The sequence below is a fragment of the Vipera berus genome (genome assembly GCF_964194415.1).
Source record: "Vipera berus genome assembly, chromosome: 1".
Classification (NCBI taxonomy): domain Eukaryota; kingdom Metazoa; phylum Chordata; class Lepidosauria; order Squamata; family Viperidae; genus Vipera; species Vipera berus.
This window is the reverse complement of record NC_138202.1, coordinates 321,111,985-321,127,054: the sequence shown is the minus strand read 5'-3', so window position 1 is coordinate 321,127,054 and position 15,070 is coordinate 321,111,985. Positions and strand designations below refer to the sequence as shown.

At 38.6% G+C, this 15,070-nt stretch overlaps 1 long non-coding RNA gene across 2 annotated transcripts in view; it reads right to left on the bottom strand.

Annotated features, from left to right (window-relative positions):
- LOC308659587 overlaps nt 1-13,740 on the bottom strand; it is a 51,014-nt gene extending 37,274 nt beyond the window's left edge. For both annotated transcript variants that reach the window (XR_014024566.1, XR_014024567.1), the window contains exons 1-2: nt 13,637-13,740; nt 12,880-13,044 (exon numbers count right to left, since the gene is read on the bottom strand). This is a non-coding gene — a long non-coding RNA (uncharacterized lncRNA). The remainder of the gene's footprint in view (nt 1-12,879; nt 13,045-13,636) is intronic.
- Between the last annotated feature and the right edge of the window lie 1,330 nt (nt 13,741-15,070).

The window sequence follows — 15,070 nt, the reverse complement described above, 5'->3', positions numbered from 1 at the left end:
GTAAAGAGGCTTTTGGCACAGTCATCGGTATTCTACAACAACTGTCAGAGTGGTTCTTTTGTACCACTGGCAACCCGTATAGCACAGCCCTTTCCTGATTTACGAGCAGAAACTGAGTAGGCTGAATTCTGGAAGTGTAAAAGGAGTTTGGATCCATTTCTTCAGGCAAACACCCAGTGGAGAGTTATGCCAAGCATATCACAGCTGCATCTCCACATGTAGAACAGGATAGTTCTGGCCGCAGCTCACACATAGACACATACTCACGCATATGTTTATGCATGTGTATCTGTAACATACATATGCATGTGCTTACACATACCTTGACAATTACTCCCCGCCTTTCATTTAGCACTTCATTACTCATTTAGAGAAACAGCTTCCCTGTGTTGTGTTGCTAGAGTATTGGGTAGATTCACTATGGTTTGCAGTGGTTGCCAAACATTTTCTTGACAGTTCATGAAGATTTTTTGTTTTCTGGAACCACTACTCAAGGTTGTATGTCTCCTTCTGGATCAAATTAAAGTGAAATCCTGATTCCCTGTATTCATATTTAGCAGTTTGCTTTCTGTCAATAATGTAACTGTAGTTTTTTCAAAGTAAAAATTGTGTCTGAGTGTTTTACCCCAAGTATAAAACACCCAGACACAAATTGAGCAATGTGGTATATGCAGTACAATGCAGTGAGCCATGTGAAGATCTGTACATTGGGGAAACAAAACAACAACTTCATAAATGCATGGCACAACATAGGAGAGGAAACCCATCAGGATCAGATTCAGCAGTCTGCATTTAAAAGACAAAGTCCAATCTTTTGAAGACAGCAAAGTCCACATTTTGGACAGAGATGACCACTGGTTTGAAAGAGGGGTCAAAGAGGCCATTTATGTCAAAATTGAACAGCCCTCTCTCAACAGAGGAGGAGGGATACAACATCATCTATCTTCAGTCTACAACACAGTCCTTTCAACAGTTTCAAGAAGGCTCCACACCCATTTGCACTACTCAGGTGACCCTAAAGACACAGATAAGGCTCCAGGTAGCACTAACGACTCACTAAAATAATGCAAATGACCAGCTGTCTGCAAGGAGTATAAATCCTTCCATTCCCCACCATCCAGTCAGAACTGAAGAAGCTTCTTGGATGAGAAGAGAAACATCTCCAAAGGAAAAACAAAGTCCAGTTGCCTCGTGAAAAAGCATCTTTGCGATAACTATGACCTGGATGACTGAGAATCTCCATGGACATTTAAAAATTGTGAGATACAATACCAACAAGGAGGAGGAGTGTGTATTTTGCTTTTTAAGTTCTGAGACCCAGGGAAATGAAGTAAACCTTTGACTGTTTGTAAGATACCCTATACTGGGGTTCTTAAGTAATGTTACTTTAAATAATAAAAATATAGCATTGATCATGGAAGGAAGAACCATGTTCTGTATGTCCTTCAGACATTTATGAATGATGGACATTAGAATTAAAACCTAAAATTATTAGTCACTGAATTTTTTTTACATAAAAACAAGTCTGGAATTTTTCAAAATCAAATATAACAATATTTATACTATGGAAGCATGTGATTGTGTATGCATGCATGTCTACTTGCACACATGTACATAGAATTTATATTATGAATTCTGCTTCATACAACATTTTTCTCATTCCTTTCTCTTTCTGAAAATAAGCAATCCATTTTTTTTCTTATTGAGCTTTAGAGATGGCACTCTATTAGCTTTCTTTCCACCATTCTGCATTTTTAAGGAGCCAGTCAAACCTGTCCTCATAGGTACTTAGTTTCCAGAATCAAAAATGCCTTGATTCTGGAACCAAAAGTCAAAAAGTAGCTTCTTGTACCTCTGAAAGTGTTATTTTGTTAATGAGTAAAATCATCTCACTTTATTAGTTCCCTGAATAAATCCAGTACGAATATCATGCCTTGAATGGTAAGTTCCAGAAGATAAGGACTAGTTCCCTTTTCTCAATCTGCTGGTTCCTCTTTGGCCATCAAACATATATGACAGATAATGACAAATAATTTCCATTTTCAATCATTTTTACCAGCTGAAAAATCAACTAAATGTAACAAATTAATTAGAAGGAAAAACAACAACTGTTTTACAAAAATGTTTGCTTCCTTTGATTTTAGATAAAAAACACTGATATTAGACATAAGGGGTGTTCGCAATCGGTGTTGGCAGGAGGGCAGAGGTCGACCTTGAGGCCCCTTGTTTGTGGAGTTCCTCAGGGATCGGTCCTCTCGCCTCTCCTGTTCAACATCTACATGAAGCCTCTGGGTGAGATCATTCGTGGTTTTGGAGTTGGTTATCATCAGTATGCTGATGATACCCAGCTTTTTATTTCAACCCCAAACCACCCCAGTGATGCCCTCGACGTGATGTCCCGTTGCCTGGAGGCGGTCCGGGTCTGGATGGGGAGGAAAAGGCTTCAGCTCAACCCTGACAAGACTGAGTGGCTGTGCGTGTTGGCATCTCGAGAAACGCAGAATTTTCAATCTCTTAATATGGGGGGTGAGTTATTACCCCCTGCAGATCGGGCTCGCAATTTGGGGGTCCTTCTAGACTCACAGCTCTCCTTAGAAGATCATATAGGAGCTGTGACTAGGGGGGCCTTCGCCCAGGTTCACCTGGTGCGCCAGTTGCGGCCCTATCTAGACCGGGATGCCTTGAGTACAGTCACTCATGCGCTCGTGACCTCTCGTTTGGACTACTGCAACGCTCTCTACATGGGGCTGCCCTTGAGGACCCCTCAGAGGCTTCAACTGGTGCAGAATGCAGCCGCGCGAGTTGTGTTGGGGGTCTCCCGATACTCCCATGTTACTCCTCTGCTCCGCGAGCTGCATTGGCTGCCAATTGCCCTCCAGGTGAGATTCAAGGTGCTGGTAATGACCTATAAAGCCCTACATGGCATGGGTCCGGATTACCTATGGCAGCACGTGCTGCCGGCATCAACCTCCCTCCGTCCAGTGCGCTCCCACAGAGTGGGCCTCCTCAGGGTGCCTCCAATCAGAGAATGTCGATTGGTGGCCCCCAGGGGAGGGCGTTTTCTGTGGGCGTGCCAGACCTATGGAACCGCTTACCGGTTGAGCTCCGGATGGCCCCCGACCTTCGCTCCTTCCGGCGCGATTTAAAAACCTATCTATTTGAACAATCTGGCCTGGTCTGATGGGTTTGGGGTTGGATTTAGTTTTAACACAGTTTTATTATTGTATTATATTGGGCATAATTACTTAATCCTTTTTAACTTCTTTTTAACTTTTGTATTTACATTTTGATATTTATTGCCCTGTACACCGCCCTGAGTCCTTCGGGAGAAGGGTGGTATAAAAATTTAATAAATAAATAAATAAATAAATAAATAAATAAATAAATAAATAAATAAATAAATAAATAAAGTTGGCTTTTCGATGACTGATGAAAATTTGGTAAAACAAATTAGAGATCAAGGTCAAGCACATATAAAAAGGATATATAATGCATTGATAGAAATTGACTCAGAAACGGAACTTGTTAAAGATTGTATGATAAAGTGGGCCCAGAATTTTCAAGAAGTTATAACAATGGATACTTGGGAAAAGATTTGGGTTAGAAATGTAAAATTTACACAGGCCCAAAATTTAAGAGAGAATTTTTATAAAATGTTTTATAGGTGGTACTTAGATCCTAAAAAATTAGCAAGTATGTATCTGAATTGCCAGCCCAAATGTTGGAGGTGTGGCTGTGAGGATGCAACGTATTTTCATATATGGTGGACTTGTAAAAAGGTTAAAGCTTTTTGGATTAAAATTTGGTGGAATATGCAAAAGATATTTAAGAAAAGGATAAAGTTTTCTCCGCAATTGTTTTTATTGGTTATTATTACAGATACTACTGTTATAGATATAAAGTTGATGTTGAATTTAATTACGGCAGCGAGACTTTTAGTAGCACAATATTGGAAGAAGGAAGAACTGCCGACTATAGAAGAGTGGACTTTGAAAACTTGGCGGAAATGGCAAAGATTTCAGCATATTTGAAAGATCAATCACAACAGAGATACATTGTGGAATGGAAAAGATGGATTGAATATATTGAATAAATATGGGACTAAAAAGTATCATTTAGCATTTGAATAAGTAGCGGATTTTTATGACATATAATTAGTTAGTAGTTATTTTATTAATATTTTGAATATGGAGAGTTAAAGTGTGATAGAATTTAATGTTTTATTATTGTTGTTAGCATATTTTAGATTATGCTTGTTTTTATTATTATACCCTGTATTCAGCTCTGGGAAGTCGGGGGAGGGGGGAGGGTAGGGGAGGGGGGGTTGGGGAGAGGGGTTTTTTGTATTCAAAAATGTATTGTAAAACTTTTCAATAAAAAAAACAAAAAAACACTGATATTGGATGTTTTAAAAGAATACTTCTTTTAAGTCAACATGGATCATTTAAAGCTTTTATAGAAATTTGCTTCTCTATTTTACATCATTTTAATCACAATATTTGCAAGCTGATTTATCTGATAAATTGAGTAAGCAGCAACTTTACACAGAGATGAAAGTAAATCTGAAAGAAATGAGAAGGCCATGAACAACAACTGTCAGTCAGCAGACATGATGAGAACTCCTTAATTTCACAACACATAGACTTAACCATAGTTTCAACTGGGAAACTCTAACCACCCTAGACCAAGCCAAGCCAAACATGCTAAAGAATTCCTGAAAGCATGGCTGTCTGACAAATAGGCCATCAACAGGCACATTGAGATAAACACCATCTATATACCATTCAAAAGAGACTATCAAAAAGCCAAAAAAGAAAAAAGAGAACAAAATATCTCCCCACCAGCAATCAACACAAGATGAGCAGAGATTAACAGAAAGATTAACATTAGTCTAACAACCAAAAAGCAAACAATATCCCAGTCAAGAAACTACCAACTCTGACAAACAAGCTAATGATAAACAACAATCCAATCAAGGAACCACCAAGACCCTCCAACCAACACTGACAGGGTGAACCACTAGTATATACATAAAATGAGAGCAACCCCAGTCCCTACTAGCACTGATGAAGTTACCAAGCTTGGTAATGAAATTTCTGCAAGAAAACAACCTAGTCCAGAGAGCACTAAGGACCCCGCAGTTCAACTCTGAACTATTATTATTTTCCCCCGATTGATTTATTAACTATATCTGGAGGCACTACCATATAAAGGCTCTTGGTACCATCAATCTGCATGTATGGTCATATCAGTTCAGAGCATCTTTTTAAACAGACTGGGAATTCTCCTTGGCAACAAAAATTGCTGCAACAAAAGCAGATGGTCTTGCTTTGATTTCAGTCATTAGACAATAACTGAACTGTCTGAGCAATGATTGGCTTTGACATCTCTGCTGATGTATTGGTCAGAAACAGTACATTCTGATTGATCTCAGCAAGCACTACACAGAATTATGCTAAATCTCAGATTGTTCAACCAGAGTTTACCTCATAAACTACACCTGACTGTATGCATAGTATGCTGAGCCATTAAGCCATGATTTACAAATTACAGTGGCTGTGTTGCAGTTGAAACTAACTAGTTTTTGGTAATGCATGAAGCTAATCCTAAAGTAGCAAAGTTAAGAGTATAAGCAGTACTTCAAAAGAGATCAACATTTATTTGAAGGACTCTAAAGTAAGACATATACTGTCAAACTCCAAAGAAATCTCATGAGGCTTCAGCCATTTTTGTTTCTTGGCTTGCCTAAAGATCCAGGGGGGAGGAGGGATGAATGGAATGTGCATTTGCAGGTGTGAGCTGCGAAGTCTGGGAATCAAGGTTATTCAGATTATTTATGAGGTTGCAAAAGATTTCTCTCATAACAATTGTCTGATTTTTAATTGGGGAATGTGACTTGCACTGTCAGGGAGAAGGGGAGTTTCTATACTTTTAATTTACTGTTCTGGTGCCAATTTAGCCAGAGCTGGTTTTCCATTCATCTGTGTTGAAATGGTGTGCTCAATAAAGTTTTGCATTAGAGATTGGAATGTCTCAACTGTGCTTACTTCATTGGGATCATCAGTCAGAACCTTGACACCTACAATGTGCTAGCTTCCCAAACACACAGTAGTTTTGACTTGACAAAACATTGGCATGTTTTGCCTCTTCTTGTTCCTGTACCCTACATTCATATCTTTTTCAAGTTATATTTCTTCCAGTGTAACTCTATCCAGTAAAGTGCAGCTGTTAAATGAAAGAATATATATTCTCCATTTCCATTCAGTTATAAATATTTTCAATTATTGGATACAATAGTAAAATTTGTAAAATCTATTATCTTTCTGTTCATTAATTTCAATTAATATATACAATGTATATATGTATACAAATATTACAATTTGTGATACACACACACACACACACAATAAATAAATTTGTAAAGCTCAAACCACTTTTTTTAAAGAAATCATATATGCTAGAATAACCAAAAAACAACAACAACTAAGAACCAAATAAGAGTTTAAATACCCCAGGCTGAGGTTTTTCCTCTCTTAATTGTTTTTCCCCCTCTCTTTTGTTCTTTTAATTTGCATATTGAAAAAGCCCTTCACATTTCAAGATCTGAGAAAAGTGTAGGCTGAGTATGTGGTGAGGGAAAGGATGTTATCATAAAGAAGATCGGAGTGATTAATCTCTTCTTAGAATATGATCCTAGACTTCTGGTCTCACTATAAACTGCAGCAGTATTTATCAGGCTTAGCTGCTTTAAGGTATGTTTAAGGTGGACTTCAACTCCCATAATTCCCTAGCCATCAAGCTGGGAATTGAAATTTACATACCTTATAGTGGCTAAGGTTGAGAAACACTGGCCTACAGAGAAGTACCACTTTATGGAAGAGTTTTAGTTGAACTGTAGAAATACCCAAACTATGGGTACATGCCAAAACTTTGTTCCCCTAGCATTCGTGACCAAACTTACGTTACATATGCCTCTTGTATCAAGAATGGGAAGAAGATAAATTGGAAAGCCTTGGTTAATCAGCCAGGACTGTAAATTGTATAAGAATACTATGAACAAAATAAGAAAACTAATGAGGTACAGAGAGAACTAATATTTTTTTGCATGGAAGTGTTATTATTGGAACTCAGAACAAACTTCTGGGCTTTAATTCTAAATGGGCTTCTTTTCATCTGGCTGTAGTTGAGGCATCTCAGGGAACCAATTAAAAACCAGCACAACAGAGCCAAACAAATCTGTAATTTGTTCATTCCTGTCATAAGCTACAGGGGCCTATATTGGCTGTTGAGGGTTCTACAGTGATGTTTTGGCTCCTGCTGAATTATCCTTTTTTTCCTTTCCTTTTGGAAATATTCAGGAAGGGTGCTTTTGAAACAAAAGTACAAAAAAACAAATACCAAAATCAAACACCCAACAATGATTGTGTGAATAAACAGAACTATAGAAGTCAACATTTTCTACAGGTACATTTTTCAATGGGAAAGAATGAATTGAATTGTGTTTTCAAATGTATCTTTCTCTTTGGACAAAAATACTGACTCTAGCATCAGCAAGACTAGCCAGGCTCTGAGCTATCTGTATATTATAGAAAACTGACAGAAAACCATGACCGGCATCACAGAATAACACTCACAGTTACTACAACAATGTACTTCTAGTGACCCTACTGTAAACGGTCCTGCTACCTTGAAGGAAGTGGTGGTAGATTATCCTTCCTAGAGGAAGTCATTGTTGGACCCAACCTAGTTGAACCCAACAATTTCCATCCAGACTTCCTTTCAGGGAAGGTGGTTGAAAAGGTGGGTTGCAGCCTCAGAAGGCCTGGAGGAAACAGGTTATGTGGGGCATTTTCAGTCAGGTTTTAGACCAGGGCACAGAACACAAGACAGCACAGACTGTGTAGTGGATGACCTCTGGTGAGGTTGCCTTATTCCTATGATGTTGCTTTTAAACCATTCTCAAACTGTGAGAAGAGTCCTTGGGTCCTTAGTTGTATCGGTGCTAATGTTTTTCTCTTTATTTTAATATCATCTAACAGCACTTTCAAAGTGTAGAAAATCTGTTAAGCTTTGTTACTCATGACCTTGTCTTGAGTCAAGTGATTCAATAAGCAGCAGAGACAGGATAGGGATTGGCAGCAGGGCTGTAACTTTTATGTCAAGAGAGTTTTCTGCCAATGCAAGGAGAGGAAGATAACACTCAGCAGTGGCAAAAGGCACTGTACCACCATGCCTGCCCTCCCCCTTCTTACAGGCCTTCTGTCTATCAAAACTGAAGCCTGGGGCAAAGGACAGATACCTCTTATCAGACACTTTGGGGCTCTAAAGGAGGCAAAAGCATAAACTGCTGCTCTGGCTTCCCCAATAGAGTTGTAGTTGTCACCTTCAGATGAAAAAAAAAAACCTCTCATACTTTAGCTTGAGAGCCAAGGGTAAAGGACAGTGGGCATATTGCCAAGCAGAACCAACAGCTTTAAACATCAAGCAACATACTTTTCATAATTGACAAGAAGCAATCCTGAAAGACAAACCTAACAAAATCTAATTCCTGAATGTGTATAATTTTATTTTAAATAGGGTACATTATAGTATACCTTAAAGAAAGCAGTAAAACAACAAAAATGCAGAAGTTTTACCCCTCCTCCAGTTATCCTCACTTACCAAATGGGTGATATTCTATTGGACCAGAACATGATATTTGATTTAACAATCTTTTGAAGAGGAAATAAGACAACACTTCATTACCCCGCTCCATTCCTTGCTGCCACCAGCATTTTACTTTTCCACATTTCTGCTATTATCCACTTTCACATATATATATGTTCTGATCAAAAAATACTTATAAATCTAAATGTTATTGATCTGGATCACTGTAATTTAGCAGTAAAACACTTTTAAGAGTTTGCTTACTAAATACAACAACCTAATTGTTCAATCAAGTGTGCCTCTCAAGAACAAGCTACACAATATTTGTTTTGCACAGGTAACTTTATCAACATTTTCCCCAGCCTGGTGCCCTCACCAAAAATGGAATTCTATTTGTAAAATTCTCAGCTATTTTGCTGTGCATTTGAGAGAGAGCGCAGAATGTTCATGGAAATAGGAATCATCTAAGAATTAATGAAGTACTTTTATATCATCATTTTAGCCATTGTCTATTCACTGCAGGATGAAGACCTCTTCCGCATGTTCCCAACAAATATGGTCCTGAGCTTTCTTTTGCCAATTGGACCCACAATACTTGCTGATGTTGTTAATCCGTCTTGTTTTAGGTCTCTTTTGTGGATGCTTTTTATCAAGTGGGTTCCATTCTATGACTGCCTTGGTCCACCTGCCATCAGTTCTTCTTGCTATGTGACCAACCCATTTCCATTTCAATTCTTTTACTCTCTTGATGATACCTGTATACTTTCGTTTGTTCTCTAATCCATGTGCAGGTCTTTCTTTCTTGTCTTGTAATGCCGAGCATGTATCTTTCTATGGCTCTTTGCGCCACTCATAGCTTTTGTGTGTGTGTGTATACACACATGGATTTTTATACACACACACACACACACACATACACAGTGTATTTTTTTTGTAAAAGAAAAAGGTGCCGGAACTCACACATGTCATACAACCTGCCTTGCCTACCCTACAAGGTTCCATCCAAAAAAGGTGCCGGAACTCCGTTCTGAGCGTTCTATGAGAAAAAAACCCTGCACACACACACACACACACACACACACACACACACACACAGATTTATATATACATAGAGAAATAAGCCAAGTTTAGCACCTAGTAAGGTAAGTCCTATTATAAGGACAGTAGCAAGCAAAAGGCTCCATGTATATGTGCATGCAAGGGCTCAGGCCTTTCTAGGTAGCAAAGAAAGAAGAGCCAGGGATAACAATCTCATAGACCAGAAATGTCAAACACAAGGCCCGGGGGCCGGATTAGGCCCGCGAAGTGGTTTCATGTGGCCCATGAAGCCATCCTGGAAACAGTGAGGGAACAGCCCCCACTGCCTTGGCCTTGGCCCAGAGACCCTCCTTCTGCCAGAGACCCTCAGATCTGTCCCACTCCTGCCCAGGCCCCCATAGGCACCTTTGATGCGAACGATGTAGAGCTGGCCATGCCCACCCAGTAGGCCATACGCACTCTAGCCACGCCCACCCAGTAGGCCACGCCCACCCAGGTCATACCCACCCGGCCCCCTGAGGGCAACCGCAATGCTGATGCAGCCCTCAATGAAATTGAGTTTGACACCCCTGTCATAGACAAAAAGTGAAGGGGAAGCAAAGCAAAAAGACTAAGTCCTTAATTCTCTGCTTATATCTACTTCCCCAAAGAGTCACACTTCTAACATGAAATGCCCCCTCTTCGAAACTGCTATAGGTTGTAAGAATAAGAGAACAAGCCAGAACTGTTGCTCTAAGCCTTGACATATGGAGCATTCTTTTTAGAGAAAAGAGGGATTTAAACTCTTGTTCTGTTTTGTTGATTAGGTTTATAAATCATGTTATAGACTTAACTCTAAGACAGCGCAAATTCCTTAATTTATAGTGAAGAAAAAGTGTCAGCTTTGTATCTACATTGACTAAATTCATATACTGTGCTAAAAACTATTGTCTTTTTCAGCATAGCACAGCATAATGTAATTAAACAAACATTAGCTTGGTTTTGATAGCAAGCCAGTTTAAAATCATGGTTTGATTTGGAATACAAACTTGGGTATTTGGAGTGTAATTTCCTGTCTTATTGGTTTTCTGTTCTCCTAATCCATTAACCAATCTGCAAAGATGCAGGGCAAAAAATAGTTTTAAAAGGAAGGAAAACTAGGAATTGCCCAAACAAGGCATGACTCTGGCTTGTGCAATATCATTAAAACAAACTATAGCTAATCAAGGTATGAGAAATATGGCAATTTTTCTTTGCTGGGTCCAATAGATCCAGCAGAAGGATAAAGGTGAGGGGGGAAAAGGAGAACAATACTGCCTCAAAAAAAAAAAAGAACCAAATCTTCAATGATCTCCTTTGCATGACATCTCTTTTGGCCTTGAATACTGAGACTGCAGCATGAAAGGGAAAGGTGAAGAAAAGACCTCTCTAGCAAATTTCTAGTTATCATTTGTCCAGCCCTCAAAGTTCCTGAAGGCCAGTACTCAAGTGTCATAAATCAAACCAGCTTCAAAAACATTTAAGAATCATTCTAATGATGAATGAAACTCTTTCCCTCCCTTTATTCTCCTTCCCAGAACAGAAAGGAAGAGGGTTGGGATGGGATAGGGGAATGCTGCTAACGGAAAAATACTTTTTTAGAGGAGGCCTTGCCAGGAAACCGTAGGCACATCTGCTCTTAACGGGTTTCAGCTGAAACTACTGAAAATATACATGGGGCTATTTATATGGAACAGCTTGTATACATGATAAGATTACAATTTGGAGGATAACAATGGGCTTAGCTATGGAAAAAATAAGCCTGCTAAAACTTCTTTTCTACACATAGCTGTAACATTTTACCACATATGTTGCTGAGGGGGGACCAAAATTTGTTGAGAATTAGGAAAATCTCAGCATTTCCAGATTAGCATCAAACAAACTCAAGATGTTTCGGCAACTTTTTGCCAAGACTTAACTCCTTAGTCTACTGAACTCCTAGTGAGTGACAATTTCGCTCAATCAAAAAGATCCTGAAGGATGTTGGCAAAAACAATTTTAACACTAAAAAATCCTTAATAAAATATCTCCATTATATTGTTTTAGGGTCTGTAAATATCTCAGATGTTCCATATGGGTTAGATGTAGATTGTAGTGTATTATTTAATGATAAAGAATAGAACCATCATGGGGAAAAAACTCTGTACAACTGAAGAAAGCCCATAGAATTAATGTAATAGGTACTGGGTTGAGCAGCTGCAAAGAAGAATGTCTGGGTGTCCAGAGAAACTTTCTGTTTTCATCAAAATTGCATAAGCAGCCCTGTGTGTTGCATCACAAGCTCCACCCTTTAAGAGCTTGTATGTGATATTCCAAATGCACGTACAGAATAAGTTGGAAGGGATCTTGGAGGTCTTCTGCTCAAATAGGAAACCCTGTAACATTTCAGACAAATAGTTGTCCAATCTCTTTTTAAAACCTCTAGTGTTGGAGCACCCACAACTTCTGAAGGCAAGTTGTTCCACTGATTAATTATTCTAACAGTCAGGAAATTTTTCCTTAGTTCTAAGTTGGTTCTCTCCTTGATTAGTTTCCACTCTTTACTTCTTGTCCTGCCTTCTGATGCTTTGGAGAATAGGTTGACCCTCTTTTCTTTGTGGCAGTCCCTCAGATATTGGAACACTGATAGCATGTCACTCCCAGTCCTTCTTTTGACTAGACTAGAAATATCCAATTCCAGCAACTGTTCTTCCTATGTTTCAGCTTCCAGTCCCCTAATCATCTGTTGATCTTCTCTGCACTCTTTCTAGATTCTCAACATCTTTTTTTATATTGTGATGACCAAAACTAGATGCAATATTCCAGGGTATTATAAAATGTTATTAACACTTCACATGATCTTAATTCTATCCCTCTGTTAATGCAGCCTAGTGCTATGTTGGCTTTTTTACACAATGAGAGTGGATAGTATCATAGCAGCTTTACACTGATTTCATTATTCTGCCTCTCCCTCTCATTCCATTCCTCCCTTGGATGCTGCTGGATGGAAGAGCCTGTTTCTAGAAATGCATTTATGCATTACATTTATTTGTATGCTGCCTAGCTGAACAATTCTGCAACAATGCACTAAAAATCAATTAAATCCAAAATACTAAAAATTATTATCTTTTTAAAATGCTGTGGTCTTTCATAAAACTCAGGCAACTAAAGCGACATTAAAACATAATTCTCACTCACCCAAAAGCCTGCAAAGACAAAAGTTTAACTTCAGTGGTTGAATTGTTCCAGAATGAGGGAGTTGCCAGTGAGAAGGCCATTTTCATGTTCAGATACCTTAATTTGACTTGGGATGGGCATCTACAGGTCAGGTTGAACAGATTGATTCTACTGGAGGAGATAGCCCTGAAAGTAGCAATGTGACATGTAGAACTTCAGAATATATAAATTATTATCTTCTGCATTGTAAAGGTTGCTGGAATGACTGAAAATCTTAAGGGGGATACTAGACACCCCCCTCCCAAGACCAGAAATAGCATTTTAGGGCGCCTAAGTAATTTTAATTGAATTTTAAAAACTAAATTTCGATTGGATGATTACTTGAAAGACACCAGGAAATTCTAGGACAGCATGCTAAACTGGGAAATTGAAAACATCCCATTAAAAGGAAATAGCAATTCACTTCTGAACTGTTGTCAAGAAAATACCATGACTATGTCCATGTCATCACTACGAGTTGAGCTCAATTCAAGGGAGACTATAGTTTCAAGGGATTGCTGAAAAAAATATCTTGAAAGATCCTGGTTCTTGCTTCCAATTCTCTACAGTTTTATACTCTGTTTAAGTAGCTTATCAAATATGCTTAAGCAGCCTGCTTGGATTAATGACTTCCCTGGACCTGGTACCCTTAAGGTACGTGTGATAACTTCCATAATCCCCATTGGTTATTTAGTCTAAGAGTAAAAAGGGGTTGTCACTCAACATATCTGCAGGGCACCTTGCTGAGGAAAAGCAGCATGAAATGTTCTTCAACAAAGACTTTTTTGTATCCTGTCCCCAAATTATGAATTTCATGGCTGTTTGTGACGAAGCCCCCACTGTTATATGGGTTAAGATGCTGCTTCCCTTTCACCGTCTTAGATCATCCTCTGCCAAAACTATGGTTTAATATAACGTTCTGTCTTGAGATAGAGAACTTGGCACTGCAAAATACAAATTCACCACATGAAGCAAGAGGTATTAAAATTGTGCTATCAGAGACAATAAATTAAATTGCCATCCAACAAACCCTTTAAGGAGGTCTGACATAACCACAGCAGATTTTTCATTTCCCACTACACCCTGCTGCGTATCTTCACCTGTTTTATTAAATCATAAAGTCCCTTTTTAATAAGTGAACCAGCAGAAAACAATAATGAATGACAAGTTTCATTAGATTTGGAATTTATTTTTTTTTCTGATGCAAGCAGAGCGTAGAAAGTGTATATTATTTCCTTTTTTACAGAGTTAATTTTGGTATTTTTCCCCACTCAGTAATATTTGTTTGATGGTATAGTTTTATTTTGCTTTTAGAAAAAAAATTGCAGTTGAGTTCAAATAATTCCCAACAACAACATAAGAGCACTTTTCTTTGGAATCAGGACTACTTCCCATCCCATGCTCTGGAACTTAGAGCTAGTTGGGAAATAAGCATGTTTTTTTTTAAAAAAAATGTAGCTCACTTTCCTTCTGAGTGAAAAAGGTTCTAGGTTTTAGTGTTGTTTAAAAAAAAAACCCTGCCAAACCTGTTTAGTTGAATTTGGTAGCAAGAGAGAAAACTCATGTTTATCACAATTAGTACGCACTCTGAAACCACTTTCCTTATTCGGATAGTTACTGCCTGAATCCATTGTATATAATGTCTCTGCAGACAATCATTTCAGAAAATACGCGGGGGAAGAGTAAAATCTGAAAGACACTTTAAAAATGTAAAAATTGGAAAAAGTGGGTCAAAAAGGATTGATAACAATCTTTTTGTCTCAAGGCACTAAGTAACTGTGTCCCTGTGAGAACAGTGCTCTCAGAACGATGAACTGTAGCTCACCAGATTTCTACACGTCTGATAAACGCAGCTACTCTTTTCTAGTTGTGGACTCGTTACTGCTGAAAGCAAGCAGCAGCAGGGTCATCTTGTCCATCTCATTGCATCAGGCTATGATTTATTTCATTATCCTTAAGCCATCCCTGATAGATGATGCATGTCAAGTTGAGATGGTGATGTCATAACCTCCTCATGTTCCCTGTTCCATTCCACTAACCACTCTAATAACTATGGCAGCCTTTCTCCCCCCACAAATCTCTGTGGAACGTCTGCTGTTGCTGCTTGCAGAATCCCAATGCCATTCACTGTTGCGCTTTGTGCTGCCTTTGTTAGAAGTAAATGCTTTCATTA